This window comes from Ovis canadensis, chromosome 17, assembly GCF_042477335.2.
Source record: "Ovis canadensis isolate MfBH-ARS-UI-01 breed Bighorn chromosome 17, ARS-UI_OviCan_v2, whole genome shotgun sequence".
NCBI lineage: Eukaryota > Metazoa > Chordata > Mammalia > Artiodactyla > Bovidae > Ovis > Ovis canadensis.
In genome coordinates, this window is record NC_091261.1 from 17,178,787 (window position 1) to 17,202,662 (window position 23,876).

The 23,876-nt window shown below is 41.4% G+C and overlaps 1 long non-coding RNA gene across 2 annotated transcripts in view; it reads left to right on the top strand.

The window, feature by feature from the left end:
- Window positions 1-19,711, top strand: part of LOC138422175 (uncharacterized) — a 60,262-nt gene extending 40,551 nt beyond the window's left edge. The window contains exons 1-3 of one of the 2 annotated variants that reach the window (XR_011249778.1): window positions 12,785-12,936; window positions 15,330-15,479; window positions 17,705-19,711. This is a non-coding gene — a long non-coding RNA (uncharacterized lncRNA). Of the gene's footprint in view, window positions 1-12,784; window positions 12,937-15,329; window positions 15,480-17,704 lie in introns of those variants that run through there. The other variant, XR_011249777.1, reaches the window with a different exon arrangement.
- The last annotated feature ends 4,165 nt before the right edge of the window (window positions 19,712-23,876 follow it).

Consider the following 23,876-nt stretch of genomic DNA (forward strand, 5'->3'; position numbering starts at 1 on the left):
TATATAGAAGGGACACTTGATTGGAGAAGGGAGGGTAGGTGCAGAGAGTCCAAGGTAAAATCCGAAGGGAGTTAGTCTGAGGGTGGAGAAAAGAACCAGCTTTTAAACCAGAAGAGATTGGGCAAGTAGGTCAAGGTCAGGGAGAGGAGCCTGGTGCTTCAGTCAAAGGTGTTTCAGTAAAACTAGACCCTGAGCAGGGCTTTTAAGCCTTTTTTGTGCCACAACTCACTTTGTCCATCTGGTAAAGCCAATGAACCCTTCTCAAGAGTAATATTTTAAATGTATAAAGAAGGAAACTGTTAAATTACAGTGCAGTTATCAGAATACTTAAAAATGAAAGTGCAACATGTATTTCTTTATTAACCTATTAATAGTAAGTTGTAGCAGTGGGTGTGGTTGAAGTCACTCAGTCGTGTCCGACTCTTTGTGACCCCGTGGACTGTAGCCCACCAGGCTCCTCCATCCATTTGATTCTCCAGGCAAGAATACTGGAGTGGGTTGCCATTTCCTTCTCCAGGGGATCTTCCCAACCCAGGGATCAAACCCAGGTCTCCCACGTTGCAGGCAGACGCTTTAACCTCTGAGCCACCAGGGAAGCCCTACTATAATTCCACAGTAGCAGTGAGGATAAATAATGTCTGCGATAGGTGCAGTAACAGGACTGTATTGGGAAAGTATCTGATTTCTATCAGTTTTAGAAGCACACATTTCATAGGACTGTGGTTTATTGCCCACATTTATAACTGATGGTGGTTTAGTCGCAAAGTTGTGTCCGACTCTGCGATCCCGTGGACTGCAGCCCGCCAGGCTCCTCTGTCCATGGGGATTCTCCAGGGAAGAACACTGGAGTGGGTTGCCATGCCTTCCCAAACCAGGGATATGACCTGGTCTCCTGCAATGCAGGCAGGCTCTTTACTACTCAGCCACCAGGGAAGGCCCCTCAAAATATGGAACGCTTCATGGATTTGTGTGAGGGATTCCTAAATTTCAGTAAACACTAAGTAAAATTAAAGATGTATTTTCCTATCCAACTTCATCCTACCATTGACCACAGATAATGAGCCCCTGGTTTTAGGTTGTATCGTCTAAACAAATTTCCCTGCCTTCAGTCAGATCCTGCCTCTTATCCAGTGTCTGTTTTAGGAATGAACAAATCTCATAGAGCTACTCTTTCCTTAAAACTCTTCCTTTGTTCTCCTGGCCTTTAGAGTTAAATCCAAAGCCTTTCTTGAAACTCATAAATCTCTCCAGAATGGGTGTCTCTCCACTGTCTTACTCCTGTTCTTTTTCCTACACTAACAGAACAGGTCAAACACAATCTTCTCTTGCCTTCTCATTTATTCTTTGCTCTGATGGGAATCTTCTTCCTTGACTGCATCCCTTCACTGCTTGGGTACACTTCTTAGTGATCACCTCCTTCCTAAATCTCATTTATCTAAGTCTGTATGGTTCCTGACCTCACAGGATTTACATCATACTAGGGAAGGAAATGGCACCCCACTCTAGTGCTCTTCCCTGGAAAATCCCATGGACGGAGGAGCCTGGTGGGCGGTAGTCCATGGGGTTGCACAGATTTGGACATGACTGAGTGACTTCACTTTCACTTTTCACTTTCATGCCCTGGAGAAGGAAATGGCAACCCACTCCAGTGTTCTTGCCTGGAGAATCCCAGGGACGGGGGAGCCTGGTGGGCTGCCATCTCTGGGGTCGCACAGAGTCAGACACGGCTGAAGCAACTTAGCAGCAGCAGCAGCAGGGGAGCCAGATAACTACATTTCTAACTGTAACACAATGCTTTGTTTTCTCTCTTACCTCCAAGGCTTACAAACTGCCTGAAGCAGAACCTGCTTAGTGCCTAAGTGTCCGCAACTGACAATCTTCAATTCACTGTACTCTGTGTGAATGGATCCTTCTGGAGTTGTGTGTCTGTCTATCAGCCCTGGTCTGATAGCATTTTATTGATGAATAAACAAATGTGTGAGTGGCCTCAGCTGAGTGAGGAAGAGTCCTGCAGAGACTGAAAATCGGGCAAGCTTCATTCTTAGACTACATGTAATTGGTTGTTTTTAATGATCTAAAATTTTTTATACACTTCTAATTATAGTCTAGAAGAGCTGCTTGTCCTGATTATAAAAGTATTACAGGGACCTCCCTGGTGGTCTGATGGTGACAACTCCTTGCTCCCAATGCAGGGGGCACCCGGTTTGATCCCTGGTCCCTGATAGCTCAGTTGGTAAAGAATCCGCCTGCAATGCGGGAGACCTGTGTTCGATCCCTGGGTTGGGAAGAAAACCTGGAGAAGGAAAAGGCTACCCACTCCAGTATTCTGGCCTGGAAAATTCCATGGACTGTACAGTCCACGGGGTCGAAAAGAGTTGGACACAGCTGAGTGAATTTCACTTTCAGGGAACTAGATCCCACATGCCACAACTAAAAGACCCTGCAGGCCCCAAAGAAAATCCAAGATGGTGCCTGCAGCAGCTAAGATCATGCAATCAAATAAGGGACTCCCCCGTGACCCAGCAGTAAAGAATCTACTTGCAATGAAGGAGTCACAGGAGACAAGGGTTCGAACCCTGGGTCTATAAGATCCCCTGAAGAAGGGAATGGCAGAGGAGACTGGCAGGCTCCTCTAATGAGTTAGACAGGACTGAAGCAACTTAGCATGCATGCAGTCAATTAATATTTTTAAAATATAAATACTTAAAAAGTATTACAAGTTCATCTGTAGGAAACTTGAAAAATGTGGCAAAATATGCAAAAATAAAATTAGATGTTATAAACAATATCATGACTGGATGGAACTCTCTTGGAGTGTTTATATCAGTGATATTTGAAATGGATTATAAACCATCAATCAGATCAGTTCAGTTGCTTAGTTGTATTCTACTATTTGTGACCCCAAGGATTGCAGCACGCCAGGCTTCCCTGTCCACCACGAACTCCTGGAGCTTGCCCAAACTCATGTCCATTGAATTGGTGATGCCATCCAACCATTTCATCCTCTGTTGTCCCCTTCTCCTCCTGTCTTCAATCCTTCCCAGCATCAGGTCTTTTCCAATGAGTCAGTTCCTTGCATCAGGTGGCCAAAGTATTGGAGTTTCAACTTCAGTATCAGTCCTTCCAGTGAATATTCAGGACTGATTTCCTTTAGGATGGACTGGTTGGATCTCCTTGCAGTCCAAGGGAGTCTCAAAAGCCTTCTCCAACACCACAGTTTAAAAGTATCAATTCTTCGGTGCTCAGCCTTTTTTATAGTCCAGCTCTCACATCCATACATGACTACTGGAAAAACCATAGCTTTGACTAGACGGGCCTTTGTTGACAAAGTAATGCCTCTACTTTTTAATATGCTGTCTAGGTTGGTCACAGCTTTTCTTCCAAGGAGGAAGCGTCTTTTAGTTTCATGGCTGCAGCCATGATCTGTAGTGATTTTGAAACCCAAGAAAGTAAAGTCTCTCACTGTTTCCATTTTGAATATATATTTATAAACCACATTGAATATATATTTGGACACTGATTTCTTGATTCCAAAGAAATGTAAATTATGTAAACCATAAAGAATATATGGTTATCATTGAGATGCAGTTTTCCCTTTGTTAATCATTTCATTTAGCATATATTTTCTGAACGTAAAACATGAGTAAGGTGCTGGGCTTGACACTCTGAAGAATATAAAGTTACATTGCGTACTGATCCCTTGAGTCCAGTATTTACAAACTGCTAGAGAGATCAGACACATTTGGAACCTTAATACAAGGCAGTGAGGGTGTGTGACTTAGGAAAGCTGCAGTCAGCCACAGTGAACTTTTAAAGGTGAATTAGGTCATATCACGTGAAAGTGTTAGTCGCTCAGTTGTGTCTGACTCTTTGTGACTCCATGGACTCTAGCCTGCCAGGCTTCTCTATCCATGGAATTCTCCAGGCAAGAATACCCCATTCCCTTCTCTAGGGGATCTTCCGAGCCAAGCATCGAGCCTGGGTCTCCTACATTGCAGGTGAATTCTGAACCACCAGGGAAACCACCAGGTCGTATCATGTTCTTACTTAAAACCTTCACTGGGTTCTTATTGAATTTATTTTTATTAAATAATTTCTTATTGATATGTTCACATATCACACAATTTTCACCTTCTTAAATATACAACTCACAGAGTTGTGCAGACATCTCTCATTGAATTTTTAAAGAAAATTCAATCCTTTAACAATGGCCTTGTGTAATATGGCTATTGCCTGCACCTCTCCGATTTATTTCATGACACATTTACAATCAGTGTTTCCTTAACTTAAAATCCTGGGATCCTTTTCCTACTGGTATTTAACTCAGCTGGCTGATCTTGAGGGTCTCAACTGAAATAACGCCTCTGCAGAGAAGGTTTTTTCTGAGCACAATCTCCAAAATAGGCTCCCATCTGCCCAACCACTCATTGTCATGTCACATTTATTTTCTTCACTGACTTTTCTTATAATCTGTAAAAGGCTGTATGTTACTTATTTGTTAGGATGTAAATTTTGTGGAACAGGTATTTTTGTTTATTTGTTTTAGCTCTCTTTCTTAAAAAAAAAAAAATTTCCCAGATTTCTATTTAAAAAATTTCAAACCTAAAGGGTAGTTAAAAGAATAGTATAATGAACACCTAAATATCCTTCACCCGATCTTCAACTGTTAGCATCCTATCACATTTGCTCTACTTCTGTCTTTATATTTGTATGTTTATATTTTTTTGAACTATTTGAAAGTTGCAGATATCATACTTCACCCCTAAGTAATTCAACTTGAATCTCCTAAGAACAAGAAATCTTTCTTTCATAACAATACCATTATCACTCTAAAATATTTTAAGTTTCCATAATACTATTTGTATATAATCTATGTTCAATTTTTTCCAATTGTTTCTTGTTTTAAAATTTAAGTATAGTTGACTTACAATATTATATTAGTGTCAGGTGTATAGCATAGTGATTCAGTATTTTCGCAGATTACCCTTCATCATAAGTTATCACAAGATAATGGCTATAATTCCCTATTCTATAAAAACATCCTTGTTGCTTATGTATTTTTTACATAGCAGTTTATATTTATAAATCTCATACTCCTATTTTATCCTTCCCTACCTCTCTCTCCCCGTTATTAACCACAGGTTTGTTTTTTGTATCAGAGTCTTTTCTGATTTGCATATACATTCACTTGTATTATTTTCTATATCATAAAATATTTTTCTTTCTCTGTGTGACTTATTTCACTCAGCATAATATTCTCCAGGTCCATCTACATTGCTATAAATAGCAAAAGTTCATTCTTCTTTATGGCTGAGTAATATCCCATTGTGTGTGTATATATATAATATATATATATTTACACATATACATATATACCTCATCTCCTTTATCCATTTGTCTGTAATGGACACTTGGGTTGTTTCCCTGTGTTTGCTATTGTAAATAGCACTGCTGTGTATATTGAGGTGCATAGATACTTTCCAATTAATGTTTTTGTTTTCTCTGGATATTTATCTAGGAGTGAAATTGCTAGTTCTTGAGCTTTCCCGGTGGCTCAGCAGTAAAGAATCTGCCTGTAATACAGGAGCCACAGGAAACACAGGCTCAGCCCTTGGTCAGGAAGATCCCCTGGGGAAGGAAATGGCAATCCACTCCAGTATTCTTGCCTGGAGAATCCCACAGACCTGGTGGTTCACAGGGTTGCAAAGAGTTGCACACAACTGCAATGACTTACACGCATGCAGGAGGTAGTTCTATTTTTAGTTCTTTGGAGGAAACTTCATGCTGTTTGCCATAGTGCCTGGACCAATTTATATTCCCACTAACACAATGTACAAGGGTTCACTTTTCTTCACATCCTTTCCAACATTTGTCATTTGCAGACAGTATGATGATAACCATTCTGGCAGATGTGGAGTGATGTCTTCTTTTGATTTGCATTTTTCTAATTATCAGGGATGTTGAGCATCTTTTCATGTGCCTATTAGTCATCTGTATGTCTTCTCTGGAGAAATATCTTTTCAAGTTTTGTACCCATTTTTTGATTGGGTTGTTTGTTTTCTTGATATTGAGTTGTATGAGCTGTTTATATATTTTAATATTGCCTCTTTGTTAGTCACATCATTTGCAAATATTTTCTCTCATTCTATAGGTTGTCTTTTTATTTTGTGAATGGTTTCTTTTGCTATGCAAAAGCCTTTAAGTTTTATTTTTAAAAAACAGGTCTCATTTAAAAATTTTTGCTTTTATTTTACTTATTTGCCTAAGGAAACTGGTCCAAGAAAATACTGTTATGATTTACATCAAAAGTGTTCCACTTGTGTTGTCTTCTAAGAGTTTTATGGTTTCAGGTCTCACATTTATATCTTTGGACTACTTTACGTTTATTTTTGTGTATGGTGCAAGGGAATGTTCTAATCTCATTTTTTTACAAACAGCACTGCTTGTTTTCCCAATACCAAGTGTTGAGGAGTCTGTCTTTTTTCCATTCCTTGTATATTCTTGCCTTCCTTGTCATAGATTAATTGATCATATGTGCCTGAGTTTAACTCTGGACTCTTGGTTCTGTTCTATTGATCTATGTGTCTGCTTTTGTGCTGATAAGTAGCATGTGTTTTGATTGTTGTGACTTTGTAGTATAGGCTGAAGTCTGAGACTTCCAGGTTTCTTTTTTTTTCCCTCAAGATTACTTCAGTAAATTGAGGTCTTTTGTGATTCTATATGAATTTTAGGATTATTTTTCAGTGAAAAATATCATGGGCATTTTGATAGGGATTTCATTAAATCCAGTACTGTTGCCTGGAAAATCCCATGGGCGGAGGAGCCTGGTAGGCTGCAGTCCATGGGGTCACGAAGACTTGGACACGACTGAGCGACTTAACTTTCACTTTTCACTTTCATGCATTGGAGAAGGAAATGGCAACCCACTCCAGTGTTCTTCCCTGGAGAATCCCAGGGACAGGGGAGCCTGGCGGGCTGCCGTCTATGGGGTCACGCAGAGTCCGTACACGACTGAAGCGACTCAGCAGCAGCAGCAGCAGTAGATTGCTTTGGGTATTGTATGGAAATTTTAGCAATATTAATTCTTCTAATCCAACAGCATGGGATATCTTTCCATTTTCAATTTCCTTCATCAGTGCTTAATAGTTTTCAGAGTATAGGTCTTTTACCTCCTTGATTAAGTTTATACTAAGACATTTTATTCTTTTTTTTTTTTAACACCTCACTGCATGGTTTGCAGAATAGAAATGTCGGGACCAAACCTAGGGCCGAGGCAGTGAAAATGCCGAATCCCAAGCACTGGACCACCAGGGAATGCTCAGGCTCCTTGTCTTGTAGAATCTTTTCTGATCTATTTTTGGCAAGAATATTAATGTGATGTGCTAAGTAGCTTCAGTTGCGTCTGACTCTCTACGACCCTATGGACTGTAGCCCACCAGGCTCCTCTGTCCGTGGGATTCTCCAGGTAAGAACACTGCAGTGGGTCAGCATGCCTTTCTCCAGAGGATCTTCCTGACCCAGGGGTCAAATCCACCTCTCTTGCCTCTCCCGCACTGGCAAGCGGGCTCTTTACCACTGGCGCCCCCTGGGGGCTTCCCTTGTGGCTCAGCTGGGAAAGAATTTGCCTGCAGTGCGGGAGACCTGGGTTTGATCCCTGGGTTGGGAAGATCCCCTGGAGAAGGGAAAGACTACCCACTTCAGTGTTCTGGCCTAGAGAATTCCATAGACTATACAGTCCACGGGGTCTGACTGAGGACACGACTGAGCTACTTTCACTCACTCACTCAGCGCCACCTGGGAAGCCCGTATAGCGATGAGGTACTTACTGCATCAGAGCAGGAGACCTAATGTTAGTCTGTGCTATTGGTGATGCTGTTGGGTCATTTGGTTAAGATGGGGTCTATCAGATTGTTTCCTCCTAAAAATGCCTTTACTGAACAACAGGCAAAATAAGAACTGCTTCTGTGGGACTGTAAACTCCTCCAAGGCATGAACTGTGTCTTCTCCCTAAATCTAGAGTTTTAAAGTGCTACATAATGTACAAATTAGAGATCAAGTGAACATTAAATAGAAAGCTGTCCCATCTGATAGTTAATATTGATATTTTGAAAACATGTGAATATTTAGTTCTTTAACAATCTTTCACTCATTGGTTTTAGTGTCCTTTGATGACTCTTGAATTATTTTACAATGGTAGCTGAAAAACTGATTTTTTTTTTTTCTGAAAACAGTCCTCTTTTCTGACCTCCTCACCTTGTGTCCTCAGTTCCTGGCATAGTGCTGAGAATGAGGTAGGCACTGAATAAATATTCTGTGAATAAGTGCACGGAACTCTAAGTCAGTAGCGTAAGTCAGTCACATGCGTGCGTACTCAGTCACTCCGTCGTGTCTGACTTCCTGTGACGCCGTGGACTGTAGCCCAGCAGGCTGCTCTGTCCATGGGATTCTCCAGGCATGAATATTGGAGCGGGTTGCCATTTTCTCCTCCAGGGGATCTTCCCGATCCAGGGCTCAAACCTACGTCTCCTCTACTCCTGCACTGGGAGGCAGGTTTTACCACTGACCACCTGGGGAAGTCACACGTCAGTCACAAATCCTGCCAAAACAGCAGCAAAATAATAGATTGTTTTAGTATTAAGAATAGAACTTCAAAGTTACTTCTGTTGTTGAACCTAATTTTGTATGCCTGATGCACAGTGAGGCCAAACAAACTGAAATATTGGAATTTGGAGGAGAGGAAGTTTTATGCCATGGCCAAGCCAGAACAGGTGACTTGGGCTCAAAACACTTGAACTCCACGATGATTATAAAGGCTACATATGGGATGAGGCCTACAGAGTGCCTGACTCTCTTCTGACTGGTTGGTGTTAGCTAATTGGGGAGTGAAATCTCAGTCATTAACCCTCTGGTTCTGACCCATCTGGGCATGGAAATACCATCCTCTACTTGGGTAGGGGCCTGTTTTTTTAAAACATCAAAAGAAGTATAATGTATCATAACATATGAAAATTTTATGAAATTCAAATTTCAGGGTTCATAAATAAAATTTTATTGGAATACAGCCATTCTCATTGGTTTAAACAGTATCTAATGTTGCTTTCTCATTGCAGTGACAGAGTTAAATAGTTGAGACAGAGACCATATGGTCTGTAAAGTCTAAGATATTTACTGAATACTTATTTTAAAAAGTTTGCAGACTAATGCATTAGATCTTAAACTCCTTGATGGCACAATGTTTTGCACACAAAAGATATTCAGTACATGTTTGTTGGATTAAAATGAAACTATAAAAGTCTAGATTTAATTTTTCTGACTTAAAATTCCTTGTCTGAATCTACTTAAGACAATTATAACACCCATTATATAGTATCTAATATGAATAAGTAGTATCTTAACATGATGAAAAGATTCAGTATTTTTTAAAGTCTGTTTATCCCTTACAGACTAATAAGGGATACATTTACCTAACTCTAATACTAGGCTGAATGTATTTAATGCCATCAGAAATCTTACATGTAACTGAGACTTCTCTGCTGGTCCAGTGGCTTAGACCACTCCCAATGCAAGGGGAGCTTTTGAACTGTGGTGCTAGAGAAGGCTCTCGAGAGCCCCTTGGACTGAGAGGAGACTGAACCAGTCAATCCTAAAGGAAATCAACCCTGAATATTTGTTGGAAGGATTAATGCTGAAACTGAAGCTCCAGTATTTTGGCCACCTGATGCGAAGAGCTGACTCAGTAGAGAAGACCCTGATTCTGGGAAAGGTTGAAGGCAAAAGAAGGGGACAGGAGAGGATGAGATGGTTCGATAGCATCACTGACTCAATGGACATGAGTTTGAGCAAACTCCGGCAGATAGCGAAGGACAAGGAAGGCTGGTGTGCTGCAGTCCATAGGGCCACAAAGAGTCGGACACAACTTAGTAACCGAACAACAACAACAGCAGTGCAGGGGCCCGGGCTTGATCCTTGGTCAGGGAGCTAGATCCCACATGCTGCAACTGAAGACCCATGTGCTGGGCTTCCCTGGCATCCCAGTGCTTAAGAAAATACCTGCCAATGCGGGGGCACCGTTCAGTCCCTTGTTGGAAGAAATTTCACATGCTGCAGGGCAGCTAAGCCTAGGTGCCAAACTACTGAAGCTTGTGTGCCTAGAGCCTGTGGGGGGGGGGGGGGGCGGGGAATCAAACCATGTGCCACAATTAAGACCTGGTGCAGCCAATTAAATAAATAATTTGTTAAAAAATAAGGCTTGCATGTTATCAATTTCAGGGCAAAACAGAACATGTTAAGCTGGAGCAATTGAGAAAAGACTTCTGAGTTTCAGGTACTTGACATTGGAGCCTCAGGTCACTTGGGGAGAAGGAAATCCTGCGGATGGGAAATCACTATGTGTAAAAAAGAAGCTGTGGTATGGCTGGCGTGGCTGGAGAGTAGACTTGTGGAGGGCACGGATGTGTCATCCTGGACCTGAGCTCAACCCTGAGGCAGAAATAGTCTATAACCTGTACTGTCTTCCAGCCAGTTATCACCACCCACTCACTTTTAAGGCTTTTGAGGCTTCCCTTGTAGCTCATTTGGTAAAGAATCTGCCTGCAATGCAGGAGACCTCGGTTTGATCCCTGCGTCAGGAAGACCCCCTGGAGAAGGAAATGGCAACCCACTCCAGTACTCTTGCCTAGAGAATCCCATGAACAGAGGAGCCTGGCAGGCCACAGTCCATGGGGTTGCAAGAGTCGGACACAACTTAGCAACTAAACCACCACCACTCACTTTCAAGCCTACAGTAAACCGGCTTTTCCTTACCACTTAACTGAGGCCATTCTAGCTCGACTGAAGGTCATCCCTAACCACCAGGAAAACCAATGGACCTTTATCAGCCCTCATCCTTCCCTAGCTATCTGCATTTAACAATTTAATCTTCTGTCTTTTTTAAAAGGCTGTCCTTACCAACTCATTTTGATGGTAGCTGTACTCCCTCCCCTGGTCCATTTTCCACTGACAGAAAATTAAAAAAGGGCTCCAGTCAGGACATGACTGCCAATGGGAAACAGCGAGATCCTATAACAGGTTCTTTGTTCAGCTTCTATCATTTCAATGCAGGCTTTTATGGAAAATGTACTACATCCAAGACATCATGCCAGAGGTTGTAAGGGGGGAAAGACTCAAAGAATTCAGTCCTCTGGAGGAAAGAGATTGGTAAGCAAGTGAAAGTGAAAGCGTTAGTCTCTCAGTTCTGTCCAACTCTCATGGACTATAGACCGCCAGGCTCCTCTGTCCATGGGATTTTCCAGGCAAGAATACTGGAGTGGGTTGCCATTCCCCTCTCTAGGGTATCTTCCCCACCCAGGAATTGAACTCCGGTCTGCCGCATTGCAGGCAGATTCTTTACTGTCTGAGCCACCAGGATAAGCAAGTAATTAAACTCAAAGCAGAATAAGGTGAGTGTTGATAAGAAGCATAAGCAGTATTTTGTGGATGTGAAAAGGAGCGGTAACTAAAGGTGACCTTGAAGCTAAGATTGGTTCATATCTTTCCACAGAAGAGGGTATCTATTACCAATGTTTCATTGGTAATAAGAAAGGAACTGAGTTATAAAGTTTGTGTGATTCTCAAAGAAAAATTGGTTTTTCAATTATTTGCTCATTAGAAAGTGAAAGTGAAGTCGCTCAGTCGTGTCCGACTCTTTGCGATCATGGACTGTAGCCCACCAGGCTTCTCTGTCCATGGGATTTTCCAGGCAAGAGTACTGGAGTGGGGTGCCAGTTCCTTCTCCAGGGGGTCTTCCTGACCCAGGGATCGAACCCAGGTCTCCTGCATTGCAGGCAGACACTTTACCCTCTGAGCCACCAGGGAAGCCCATTTGTTCATTATGTTATGTATATAAAAACTTTCTTTTAAAAGTGATTACCATATCTAGTGGTAATTGTTTCCTTGCTTGATCCTTGGAATAACCCATCTCATAGGTTTTATTAGTCCTGTTTTATAGATGAAGAAAATGAGACTCAGAGAAATTAAATAAGAATATACAAAATGGACTCCAAATAGAATTAAACTCTCCTTTCCTCATTATTTGAAATGAATTCTTTAGGCAACTTGAATGAGAATATTTATTTAAGTGTGTTCCTTCCTTTCATTTCTACTAAATCAGGAAGCAAAATGCCATCATTGAAACGGAATGGATTCAGGGGTCCTTAGATTCAGTACCTTTTATTTAACCCAGGGGACTCATTTTCTTCATTGTCAAAGTGGCCCAGCAATTGGTTAGGTTCTTGGAGACCTAACTCTTCCATTCTGAGAGGGTATAATAGAGTCTGCACTATTTGTAAGAACAATGCAACTCTCTAGAGCTCTGTCAACATGGCAGTCCTAAAATGGTTTAAAAAAAAAAGTGTATTAGTGGTCATTCACAGGCCTCAAATTCAGTTTCTGCACTGAGAAATCCAAACAGTGAGGTTATTTTGTCGTTTCTAATTTTTGCTAAAACTGGGGTAACCAGCCATCTTCAAGCAGTCAAACCAGTTTGATGGGTACCTCGCCCCCTGACTTCCCCTGTCGGAAACTGGCTTCAGAGTCGGATCGACAGGTGCAGCCACGAGAAAAGAGGGGGGGTGGGGGAGGAAGAAACGAAACAAATAACCAACTTCACAAACTCCGTAGAGAGATTTTGTAAACAGAAATGCAGGCTGTGTAAACATAGTACCTGTAATTTTTCTAGTTGGCACGCTAGGAACGCAGTAGAAAGAGATCACGGTAGATAACCCACAGTCCACCAAATAAGAGTTTTATTCAAGGAGGTGGAGGTGGAGTAGGAAGGCTGTCTGGTTGCTCCTGCATTTTTCTAAAAAATAAAAATAAAACTATCCAAAACTTTTGACTCAAATACTTCATGAGTAGGAACCCTGAAGCATTTTCAGTGATTAAAAAAGGGACCAAGAGGTGAGTGAGAACTCAGCTTACTCCAAAAGAAGTCAGAATAATTCTTTCTTGATGGAGGCGCAAAAGGATCTGGCGAGCTTGAACCCTGCTGCAGGGCATAGTCTATGAGCTGCTGGGGAGGTGCCGGAGGCGAGTGCAGCTGCTGTTTCAGGCAGAGCAGAATTCAGGAGCTTCTCGGTGCCGGTGAACTTTGCTCGGCCTTCTTGCCTCTCACTCCCTACGGAGAGCAGCGTAGAGGAAGCAAGCAGCCTTGACAGCCTAGCGGGCAGGGCAGGAGCCTCTACTCGTTTGTCGTGTTTAGTCCTAGATTCTTGTTGATATATTTTATCAGATAAGCACTGTTCATGTGCTTAGCACTGTTAAGCACTGTTCATTTGTGATTTGAAATTTTCTGAAAAAGATCAGTTAAATAGTTTGGCTTTATGGATGCCTAATGGTCTAAGTAGGAGAAGGCAATGGCAACCCACTCCAGTACTCTTGCCTGGAGAACCCGAGGGACGGAGGAGCCTGGTGGGCTGCCGTCTATGGGGTCGCACAGAGTCGGACACGACTGAAGCAACTTGGCAGCAGTAGCAGCAGCAATGGTCTAACTGAACAAAGAAAAACCCATTGTCAAGAGTTAACCTCTTTGGGTCCAAGAAACTAATGAAATTTGTGATTGAATCAAAAATTAAATGCAGGGTCTGAATGCCAGAATAGCTGGTAAACGGAAGAGTAGATAGCTTTATTGATCAGAAAGTGTTTATAATTTTTTCAAAAATTAAAAGTACAGTCAATTAACAACATGCGCTTTAATTATTGTTATAACGGCTTACATTTACTGAGCACTAATTGCTTTTAGGGTACCATTTGTTGTTATTCAGTTACTTAGTCATGTCTGACTCTTTGCAACCCTATGAGCTGCAGCATGCCAGGCTTTCCTGTTCTTCCCTGTCTCCGGGAGTTTGCTCAAATTCACGTCTAATGAGTTGGTGACACTGTCTAGCCACTTCATCCTCTGCCGCCCCCTTCTCTAGCACTCAGTCCTGCCAGACTCTTGTGACTGTAGCCCACCAGGCTCCTCGGTCCATGGGCTTTCTCAGGCAAGAATACGGGAGTGGGCTGCCATTTCCTCCTCTTGCAGGGGATCTTCCCAACTCAGGAATGGAACCCGAGTCTCCTGCATTGGTAGGCCTATTCTTTTTTTTAACCACTGAACGCCTGAAAAGTCAAATAAAGTAATAATATACAGCTATTTTTAAGGTCATATTTAAAAGACACAGAAAATGTTAGTGATACATTTCTAAGTGAAAAAAAGAAGGCTACAAGCAGTATGTTTCACCTGATCTCACTTTTATAATAATCATTTATTTATGGGGCTACATTTGTACACCAAGGGCCAAAGATGTATGGGTGTTGCAATAAGGGTGTAATTCTTTTTTGTTTAGACTTATTTTTTTCTGCACTTTCCCAAACTTTCTTCAACTGACATGCATTATTTTTGTTTTGTTTTCTTGTTCTTTCCTTCTTTTTGGCATATGCATTACTTTTTAATGTGAGACCCTTCAGCGTTGTTTAAAGTAGAAGAGAAAAATACCATAAGAGGAATAATAAATGTGCCATCATCAATTTTGTCACAGATAACGACATTTTGTGGGGAGCAAGGGCGGGGTGAACTGAACATACGAATGTAGCTGTGACACAAAAGCCCATTCTTGCACAGGTGCAGCCACCGGTACAGAGATGTCTCAGAATTTTCCACGAGCCAGTATCATATGAAGCAGGGTCACGAGTAAGCACAGGCTTGCCCTGATCACTCTCCTCCTGGTTGACTTGCCTCCCTCCCTGGCTGCAGCGGCTCCCCACTCCTGTTTTTCACCTACCTTGTCGGCCTTCCCTTTCTCAGTCTCCTTCCTCAGCTCCTTCTCCTCTCCTCACCTCCCTTTCCATTTCAGAGAGCTCCAGGCTTGATCTGGGGTTTCCTCTTCACCATCCACTTAGAGAGGGAAAAAAAAAATAAATTAAAATGCCTTCGGGAGCTATGGTAGTAACAAGTGAGTGAAGCAAGTCCTTGATTACACTGCCAACTTTTCTCCCAACCCAACTCCAGTCACCCCCACCTCAGGCAATTGCATATCCACAAATTGCTCAAGGCAAGACGTAGAAGCCACTTTTCACGGCTCCCTTTCTTTCATCTTTGCCCACAAATATCCAATACATCAGAGAAGGAAATGGCATCTCATTCCAGTATTCTTGCCTGGTGAATCCACGGACAGAGGAGCCTGGCAGGCTATAGTCCGTGCGGTTCCTCAGAGAGGAACGTGAGTACAGTGCATGAGCAAATCCTGTTAGTTCTGTTTTAAAAATATATCTTAAATTCTTTCCTTTCCCCTTTCTGCCTCCATCTTGTGTAGGCTACGTAAGTGTTATCCTAGATGGTCTCCTGGCTTTTACTCACGGCCTCCGAAAGTTCCTCGCGCACCCAGACGTACTAACAGTCTCTGGATTTGGGATGAAAACTCAGTAGATGTCTCTGGTCTTCTTTTATTCTTCCTATTGAAAAGGTAAGATCTACCTACCTTGACTGAGTTATCACAATTTAGAATTAACTAATAGTACACAAAAAAGTGGATTCACTTTGGTTTTTTGACAGTCAGATATTTAGGAACCGGAGGGGAAAAAAACACAAAATTTATTTGCTCAGTTGTTCTTCTCGTTTTGTACTGTACTGCCTTGTTTAACAATGGTTGAGGGAGAATTAAAAAAAAAAAATTTTCTATTCTTAATTCTCATCCATCCGTAAAGAACAAAACAGAAGGCTGACATAAATGTGTATTATAGTCTGGGGGTGGCTTACCATACTTGTTTCCACTGAAGTTCATCTTACCTCATTTTTCCAGGACTTCAATTCAATAGTTTTTTTCTTTGCCTTTTAAGCTTCTACAACTATGACTCACGGAACTAGTCCTATCTCAGTACTGGTTTGTGTTACTTTCTGTATGAGATTTTTCTCAAGTGGTTAAAATGACCTAAGCAAAATACATTTTGTTTTTCTAAAGCTTAAAGACATCAATGTTAAACTATCATTTGTTAACTATCATTCTTTAACTTTCCATTAAAAGAAACTGAATTTAGCAGAGGAATAAAGACTTTTTAATTTTACTTTACAGCATAAAATAATTTCCCTCAGCTATTTCTTCCATAGTTGTTGATCACAGACTTTTAGTAATCTCATGTTTAGATCTTGGAAACTGCATTTTCCTAAATGCTAATTTCTTACTATGTTTTTCTTTAGAAATAAATTATTTTGAAGTCGACACTATTTCTGTCTTGCTTTTACTATGAAATCTAGCAACTCTCTGTCATTTTCTATTTACACAGAGCTCTCAGTTGTTCTCCCTCTGATTTAGAAGAGTGTTGTTTTTGGGCTAGAAATACATGACCCAGATTGCCCAGATTTAGAGACTTTCCAGGTAGTTTCTAATAATCTGAGTGACACTAAAATCTTTATATTAATACAGCTTATTTTTAATTAACATAAACATAGTTCATTATATATATATACACATATGTCATCACGGAAGTCATGAGTAAGCACAATCATATGCTAATCAAATAAAAATTAGTTCAGGGAATTCCCTGGCAGTTCAGTGGTTAGACTCTTATACTTCCACTGTCAAGGGTGCAGGTTTGAGTCCTGGTCAGGGAACTAAGATCCTGCAAGGCTGAAAAAACTTCCCTGGTGGCTCAGAGGTTAAAGCGTCTGCCTGCAATGCAGGAGACCTGGGTTCGATCCCTGGGTCGGGAAGATCCCCTGGAGAAGGAAATGGCAACCTACTCCAGTATTCTTGCCTGGAGAATCCCATGGATGGAGGAGCCTGGTGGTCTATAGTCCACAGAGTTGCAAAAGAGTCAGACACGACAGAGCAACTTCACTCCCTCAAGGCCAAAAAAAAAAAAAAAAAAATGTTCAGTGGTTTTAAACTAGGCCTTATCTTGTAATTGCCTGGGAAGCTGTAAAAACTATTGATGCCTGGGTCCGACTCAAGATTCTGATTTAATTGGCGGGGGCACTGGGATTTATAAAAGGTGATTCTTGAGAATGGTCAGTGGTAAGAACCACAGAATTAGGCAGTTATGGCTTCAAAATGTCATTTTCTATATTTGAGCCTAGCTGCGTATATGAAGAAGGTGGCAATATACTTACCTTTTTATAAAAAAAAAACTGGCTTAAAACAATACAAATTCATCTTACATTTTTAGAGGTCAGAATTCCAAAATGGGTTTCACTAAAATAAAGGCATTGGTGGGGCTGTGTTCCTTCTGGAGATTGCAAGTGAAAATCTGTTTCGTTACCTTTTCGGCTTTTTGACACTTCCTGAACTCCTTGGCCTGTGGCCTCTTCCTCCATCTTCAAAGCCATCAAGGTGACGTCTTCAAATCTCTCACTGACTCTATACTTTTGGCCTTTCTTTTTCACATATGGGGATCTTTGTTATTATACTGGGCTGAAATAGTTAATGCAGGATAATATCCCATCTCAAGATCTTTTAATCATCTGTAAAGTCCTTTTTCCATGTGAATTAATATATTCACATGGTTCCAGGGATTGTTATGTTGGTGCAAAAGTAATTGAGGTTTTCTATTGTTGCTCTTTGCCAATTGATATTGGAATATATTCTTAAATAAACGTGGTTATGTTATACATCATTTTAATGTAATTTCTTGCATTCTTTATATATATATATGTGTTTTGCTAATGACTTATTACTTGCTGTTTATTTTATAGTTGTTTTAGACTAGGGAAGTGATGTTAAACAAAAAGCAAATTCGAGCGATATTCTTATTCAAGTTCAAAATGGGTCATAAAGCAGCGGAGACAACTTGCAACATCAACAACGCATTTGGTCCAGGGACTGCTAACAAACGCACAATGCAGCAGTGGTTCAAGAAGATCTGCAAAGGAGAAGAGAGCCCTGAAGAGGAAGGGAGCAGTGGCCGACTGTTGGAAGTTGACAACCACCAACTGAGAGGATCATCAAAGATGACCCTCCTACAACTACACAAGAAGGGATGACCCAGAGAGATGTTATGGGGAGGGAGGTGAGAGGGGGGTTCATGCTTGGGAACGCATGTAAGAATTAAAGATTTTAAAATTATAAAAAAAAAGAAGTTGCTGAAGAACTCAGTGCCAACCATTCTATAGTCGTTTGTCATTTGAAGCAAATTGGAAAGGGGGAAAATCTTGATCAGTGGATGCTCGTGAGCTAACACCACCCTAATGGCAGAAGGCAAAGAGGAACTAAAGAGCCTCTTGATGAAGGTGAAAGAGGAGAGTGAAAAAGCTGGCTTAAAACTCAACATTCAAAAACTAAGATCACGGCATCTGGTCCCATCCCTTCATGGCAAATAGATGGGGAAACAACGGAAACAGTGACAGACTTTTATTTTCTTGGGCTCCAAACTCAGTGCAGATGGTGACTGCAACCGTGAAATTAAAAGATGCTTGCTCCTTGGAAGAAAAGCTATGACAAACCTAAATAGCATATTAAAAAGCAAAGACATTACTTGGCCAACAAAGCTCTGTAAAAGTCAAAGCTACGGTTTTTCTGGTAGTTATGTATGGATGTGAGAGCTGGACCATAAAGAAGGCTGAGCACCGAAGAATTGATGTTTTTGAATTGTGGTGTTGGAGAAGATTCTTGAGAGTCCCTTGGACAGCAAGAACATCAAACCAGTCAATCCGAAAGGAAATCAACCCTGATTATTTATTGGAAGGACAAGCTGAATTCTGAGAGATAGTGAGGACAGAGAAGCCTGGCGTGGTGCAGTCTATGGGGTTGCAAAGAGTTATACACGACTGAGCGAGTGAATGACATGAGCTGATGGCAAATCAAAAAAATAGTCATTTTGAAGTGTCTTCTCTTAGAACAACAGTGAACCATTTCTTGATCAGATGGTGACATGCAACAAAAAGTGGATTTTATACAACAACTGGCGACTACCAGCTCAGTGGTTGGACCCAGAAGCTCCAAAGCACTTCCCAAAGCCAAACTTGCACCAAAAAAAGATTACGGTCACTCACTGTTTGTTGGTCTGCTGCCCGTCAGATCCACCATAGCTTCTGAATCCCAGCGCAACCATTACATCTGAGAAGTATGCTCAGCAAATTGATGAGATGCACCAAGACTTGCAATGCCTGCAGCTAGCATCTGTCAACGGCACCCCACTCCAGTACTCTTGCCTGGAAAATCTTGTGGATGGAAGAGCCTGGTAGGCTGCAGTCCATGGGGTCGCGAAGAGTTGGACATGACTGAGCGGCTTCACTTTCACTTTTCACTTTCATGCATTGGAGAAGGCAATGGCAACCCACTCCAGTACTCTTGCTGGAGAATCCCAGGGACAGTGGAGCCTGGTAGGCTGCCGTCTATGGGGTCACACAGAGTCGAACACGACTGATGCGACTTAGCAGCAGCAGCAGCAGCAGCAGCAGCAGCAGCATCTGTCAACAGAAAGGGTCCACTTCTTCTGCATGACAACTCCTGACTGCATGTCACACAACCAGCACTTCAAAAGTTGAATGAATTGGACTATAAACTTTTGGCTCACCAGCCATATTCACGTGACCTCTTGCCAACTGACTACCACTTCTTCAAGCATCTTGACAACTTTTTGCAGGGAAAATGCCTCCACAGCCAACAGGAGGCAGAAAATGCTTTCCAAGAGTTCGTCCAAACCTAAACATGGATTTTTATGCTATAGGAATAAACAAACTTATTTCTCACTGGCAAAAAAATGTGTTGATTTTAATGATTTCTATTTTTATTAATAAAGCTATGTTTGAGCATTGTTATAATGATTTAAAATTCACAGTCCAAAACTGAAATTGGGTTTGTACCAACCTAATAGAATGTGGATATCCTTATGGGACATTCTGTTATCTATCACAAGCCCCGTACTCTGTAGCTGTGCTCCTCTTCATTTTACACACTCTCCCTGATGATCTTTCTCATCTCAGTAGATGATCTTACATTACCTATTCATTGGATATAGCCCCTGTGTGGTTCTGTAGGCCCTAGAACCTATACTTTTCCTAACCTTTAGGTCTTGACAGTCTTTGCTATCTTGGTTTGAACACTTCAGGAAAACTGCCTTCTTTCAAGTCATACTATCTTCTTTATTCTTCTAGACTCAAGGCATTTCCTTCTCCAGCAAGTATTTTTTTTTAATTGAGATATAATTGATATATAACATCACGTAAATTTAAGATGTGAGAAGGGATGACAGAAGATGAGATGTTTGGATGGCATCACCAACTCGATGGACAGTTTGAGCAAGCTCTGGGAGTGGGTAAAGGGCAGGGAGGCCTGGCGTGCAGCAGTCCATGGGGTCGCAGAGAGTCGGACACAACTGAGCGACTGAACTGAAGTTTAAGGTGTACAGCGTGTTGATTTGCCATATTGTCAATATTGCAATATGATTACCACCGTTGGTTTGCTAACACCTCTGCCACATCACTTTCTTTTTTGTGGCGGGGACAATTAAGATCTAGACTCTTAGCAATTCTGAAGTTCCTAATATAGTGTTGTTGACGATAATCACTGTGCTGTGCATTAGATCTACAGGACTTATTTTTCTCTTAGTTGTTCTGGTTCTCAAACAACATCCCCCCAATTCTCCCACCCTTCCCTCCAGCCTCTGGTTACCACCATTCTACTCTGTTTTTATGAGTTTTGCCTTTTTTTTTAGATTCCACATATAAGTGATATCTAGTAGTAGCCTTTCTTTGCCTGATTTATCTCACTTAGCATAATCCTCTTATGGTCTACCCATATTATCACAAATGGCACTATGCTCTTCTTTCTGTTGGCTACATACCCCATCTTCTTTATCCATTCATCCACTTATGGACACCTAAGTTGTTTCCATATGTGGTGCTGGAGAAGAGGCTTGAGAGTCCCTTGGACTGAAAGGAGATCAAACCAGTCCATCCTAAAGGAAATCAAACTTGAATATTCATTGGAAGGACTGATGCTGAAGCTGAAAGTCCAATCCTCTGGCCACTTGATGCAAAGAGGTGACTGACTGGAAAAGACCCTGATGCTGGGAAAGAGTGAGGGCAAGAGGACAAGGGGGCGACAGAGGATGAGATGGTTGGATGGCATCACCGACTTGACGGGCGTGGGTTTGAGCAAATTCCAGGAGACAGTGGAGAACAGGGAAACCTCGTGCACTGCAGTCCATAGGGTCACAAAGAGTTGGCCACGACCCAGAGACTGAACAGCAACAAAACTGTTATTTCCGTATCTTGGCCCTTGTGAATAACACGGCCATAAAAATGGGAGTGCAGATACATTTGTAATTTCAATATCCTATTTTCATTCCCTCTGGGTATATACTCAGAAGTGGAACGGTTGGATCATATGGTAGTTCTATCTTTAATTTTTGAGGAACCACCATACCGTGTTCCATAGTGGCTGAAAAAATTTACATTCCTACCAACAATGTACAAGGGTTCCCTTTTCTGCACATAATTTCCAGTGCTTTTCACTTCTTTTCTTCTTCTTTTTTTAATATTTATTTTTGGCTGTGCCGGGTCTTCATTGCTGCTTGGGCTTTTCTCTAGTTGTGACGAGCAGGGGGGCTACTCTCTGGGCTTCTCATTGAGGTGGCTTCTCTTGTTAGCAAGCCCAGGCTCTAGGGCGTGCAGGCGTCAGGAGCTGCAGTGCGCAGGCTCGGTAGCTGTGGTTGCTGGGCTCTAGAGCCCAGGCTCAATAGTTGCGGTGCGTGGGCTTAGTTGCTCTGCAGCATGTGGGATCTTCCCAGACCAGGGATTGAACTGGTGTTCCCTGCATTGGCAGGCAGATTTTTTTTTAACCACTAAGCCGCCAGGGAAGCCCTCTATTGTCTTCTTGGTGATAGCCATTTTAATAAGTGTGAGGTGATACCTCAATGTGGTTTTGGTTTGCATTTTCCTAATGATTGACAGGTAAATAATATTTATAAACTTCTGAGCCCCTCAGTAAAGATGGTGCGACATCTACCAATGGGAAGATAAGACTGTTTTTTTTTTTTTTTTTTTTTGCTGAGTTGTGAGGCATGAGAGATCCTAGTTCCCTGACCAGGTATTGAACCTGCATTGAATTGAAAGTGTGGAGTACCAATATTGGACTGCTAGGGAAGCCTCTGGAGAAGGAAATGGCAACCGACTCCAGTATTCTTGCCTAGAGAATCCTGTGGACAGAGGAGCCTCGTGGGCTGCGGTCCATGCGGTCACACAGAGTCAGACACGACTGAAGCGCCTTAGCATGCATGCATGCATTGGAGAAGGACAGTGTTCTTGCCTGGAGAATCCCAGGGACAGCGGAGCCTGGTGGGCTGCCATCTATGGGGTCACACAGAGTCAGACACGACTGAAGCGACTTAGCAGCAGCAGGGAAGCCCCAGAGAAGATGTTTTAACTTTACTTTCAGTTTCTCAACATTTTGAGGAAAAAGACTAAACCTAAGTGCCCTCCTACAATGAATGTGTTAATCTCATTATTGCACACAGTTGCACACCTCTATAAATGCAAATTATTGTAAACTAATATAAACACTGCAACCCACCACTACTATACAATGGGTGATTCTACCCAAATATGTATTGGGGTTGGGTAGTTGCTAGTGGTTTTAGGAGTCTAGTGAAATCCTATCACTAGATAGGGTTTGACATCCCTAAAGGCAGCAGGTTGCTTTCAGGGTAGAATCCAGGCATTAGCCTGGTTTGCTCTGGTCCCCTCAGCCTCTGTAGCTTCCTCTTTCATCAACTTGCTATTAACAATCGGCCTGCCATCCCATACTCATCATTTTTATATAACAATTATAGTTTAGCCATGGGTTCTTGATTATGCTAACATAATTTTCACCCATAATAAAGCCAAGAATGGAGCTTAATCTATTCAGTGTTTTCCCTTCTGCAGACTATTTTATAAACAGACTCAATTCCAGTTCCCTCTTTGTGCAGGGATAATAAAAGCTATAATGACATTTTAAACAATCAGAATACCATTTAACTTCATGGGATGAGAGTTTCCCACACTTAGGTTCCTCATAAATAAACAGAATCACACAGGATCCAAATGGGGGTGTTAAGATCTGCTTTGCAATATATGTGTTAACAGTATATGCATATATATGTTTTTACTGCTCTATAGCTCTATCCATAATAAATATATAATTATTTAAGAATAACAGTTTGATTCAGCTGTCTCCTAAGAGTTAAAATGTCCAACCATTCTGGAGACTTTTTAAAACTGAAGTATAGTTGATTTACAATATTGTGTTACTTTCAGGTGTACAGCAAAGTGACTCAGTTATACATGTCTATATTTTTGTTATTGTTTCTACTATAGGTTATTGCAAGATATTGAATGTAGTCCCCTGTGCTATATAGCAGGACCTTGCTGTTTACATATATACAGCAGTATATATCTGTTACTCCCATACCTTTAATTTACCCCCCCTTCCCCCATCTTTCCTCTTTGGTAATCATACGCTTGTTTTCTATGTAAGTGAGTCTGTTTCTGTTTCATAAATAAGTTCATTTGTATTTTTTTAGATTCCACATATAAGTGATATATAATATTTGTCTTTGTCTGACTTCACTCAGTATAATAATTTCTAGGGTTGCAAAGGTTGCTGCAAATGGCAATATTTCATTTTTTTATGGTCAGGCAATATTCCATTGTGTGTATATATCACATCTTCTTTATCCATTTGTCTGCTGATTGCTACTTAGGTTGCTTTCATATCCTGGCTATTGCAAAATAGTGCTGCTATGAATACTGGGGAGTATATATCTTTCTGAATTAGAGTTTTCATCTTTTCCAGATATATTCCCACGAGTAGGACTTCTGGCTCATAAATAACTCTATTTTTGGTTTTCTAAAGAAGCTCCATACTGTTTTCCATAGTGGCTAC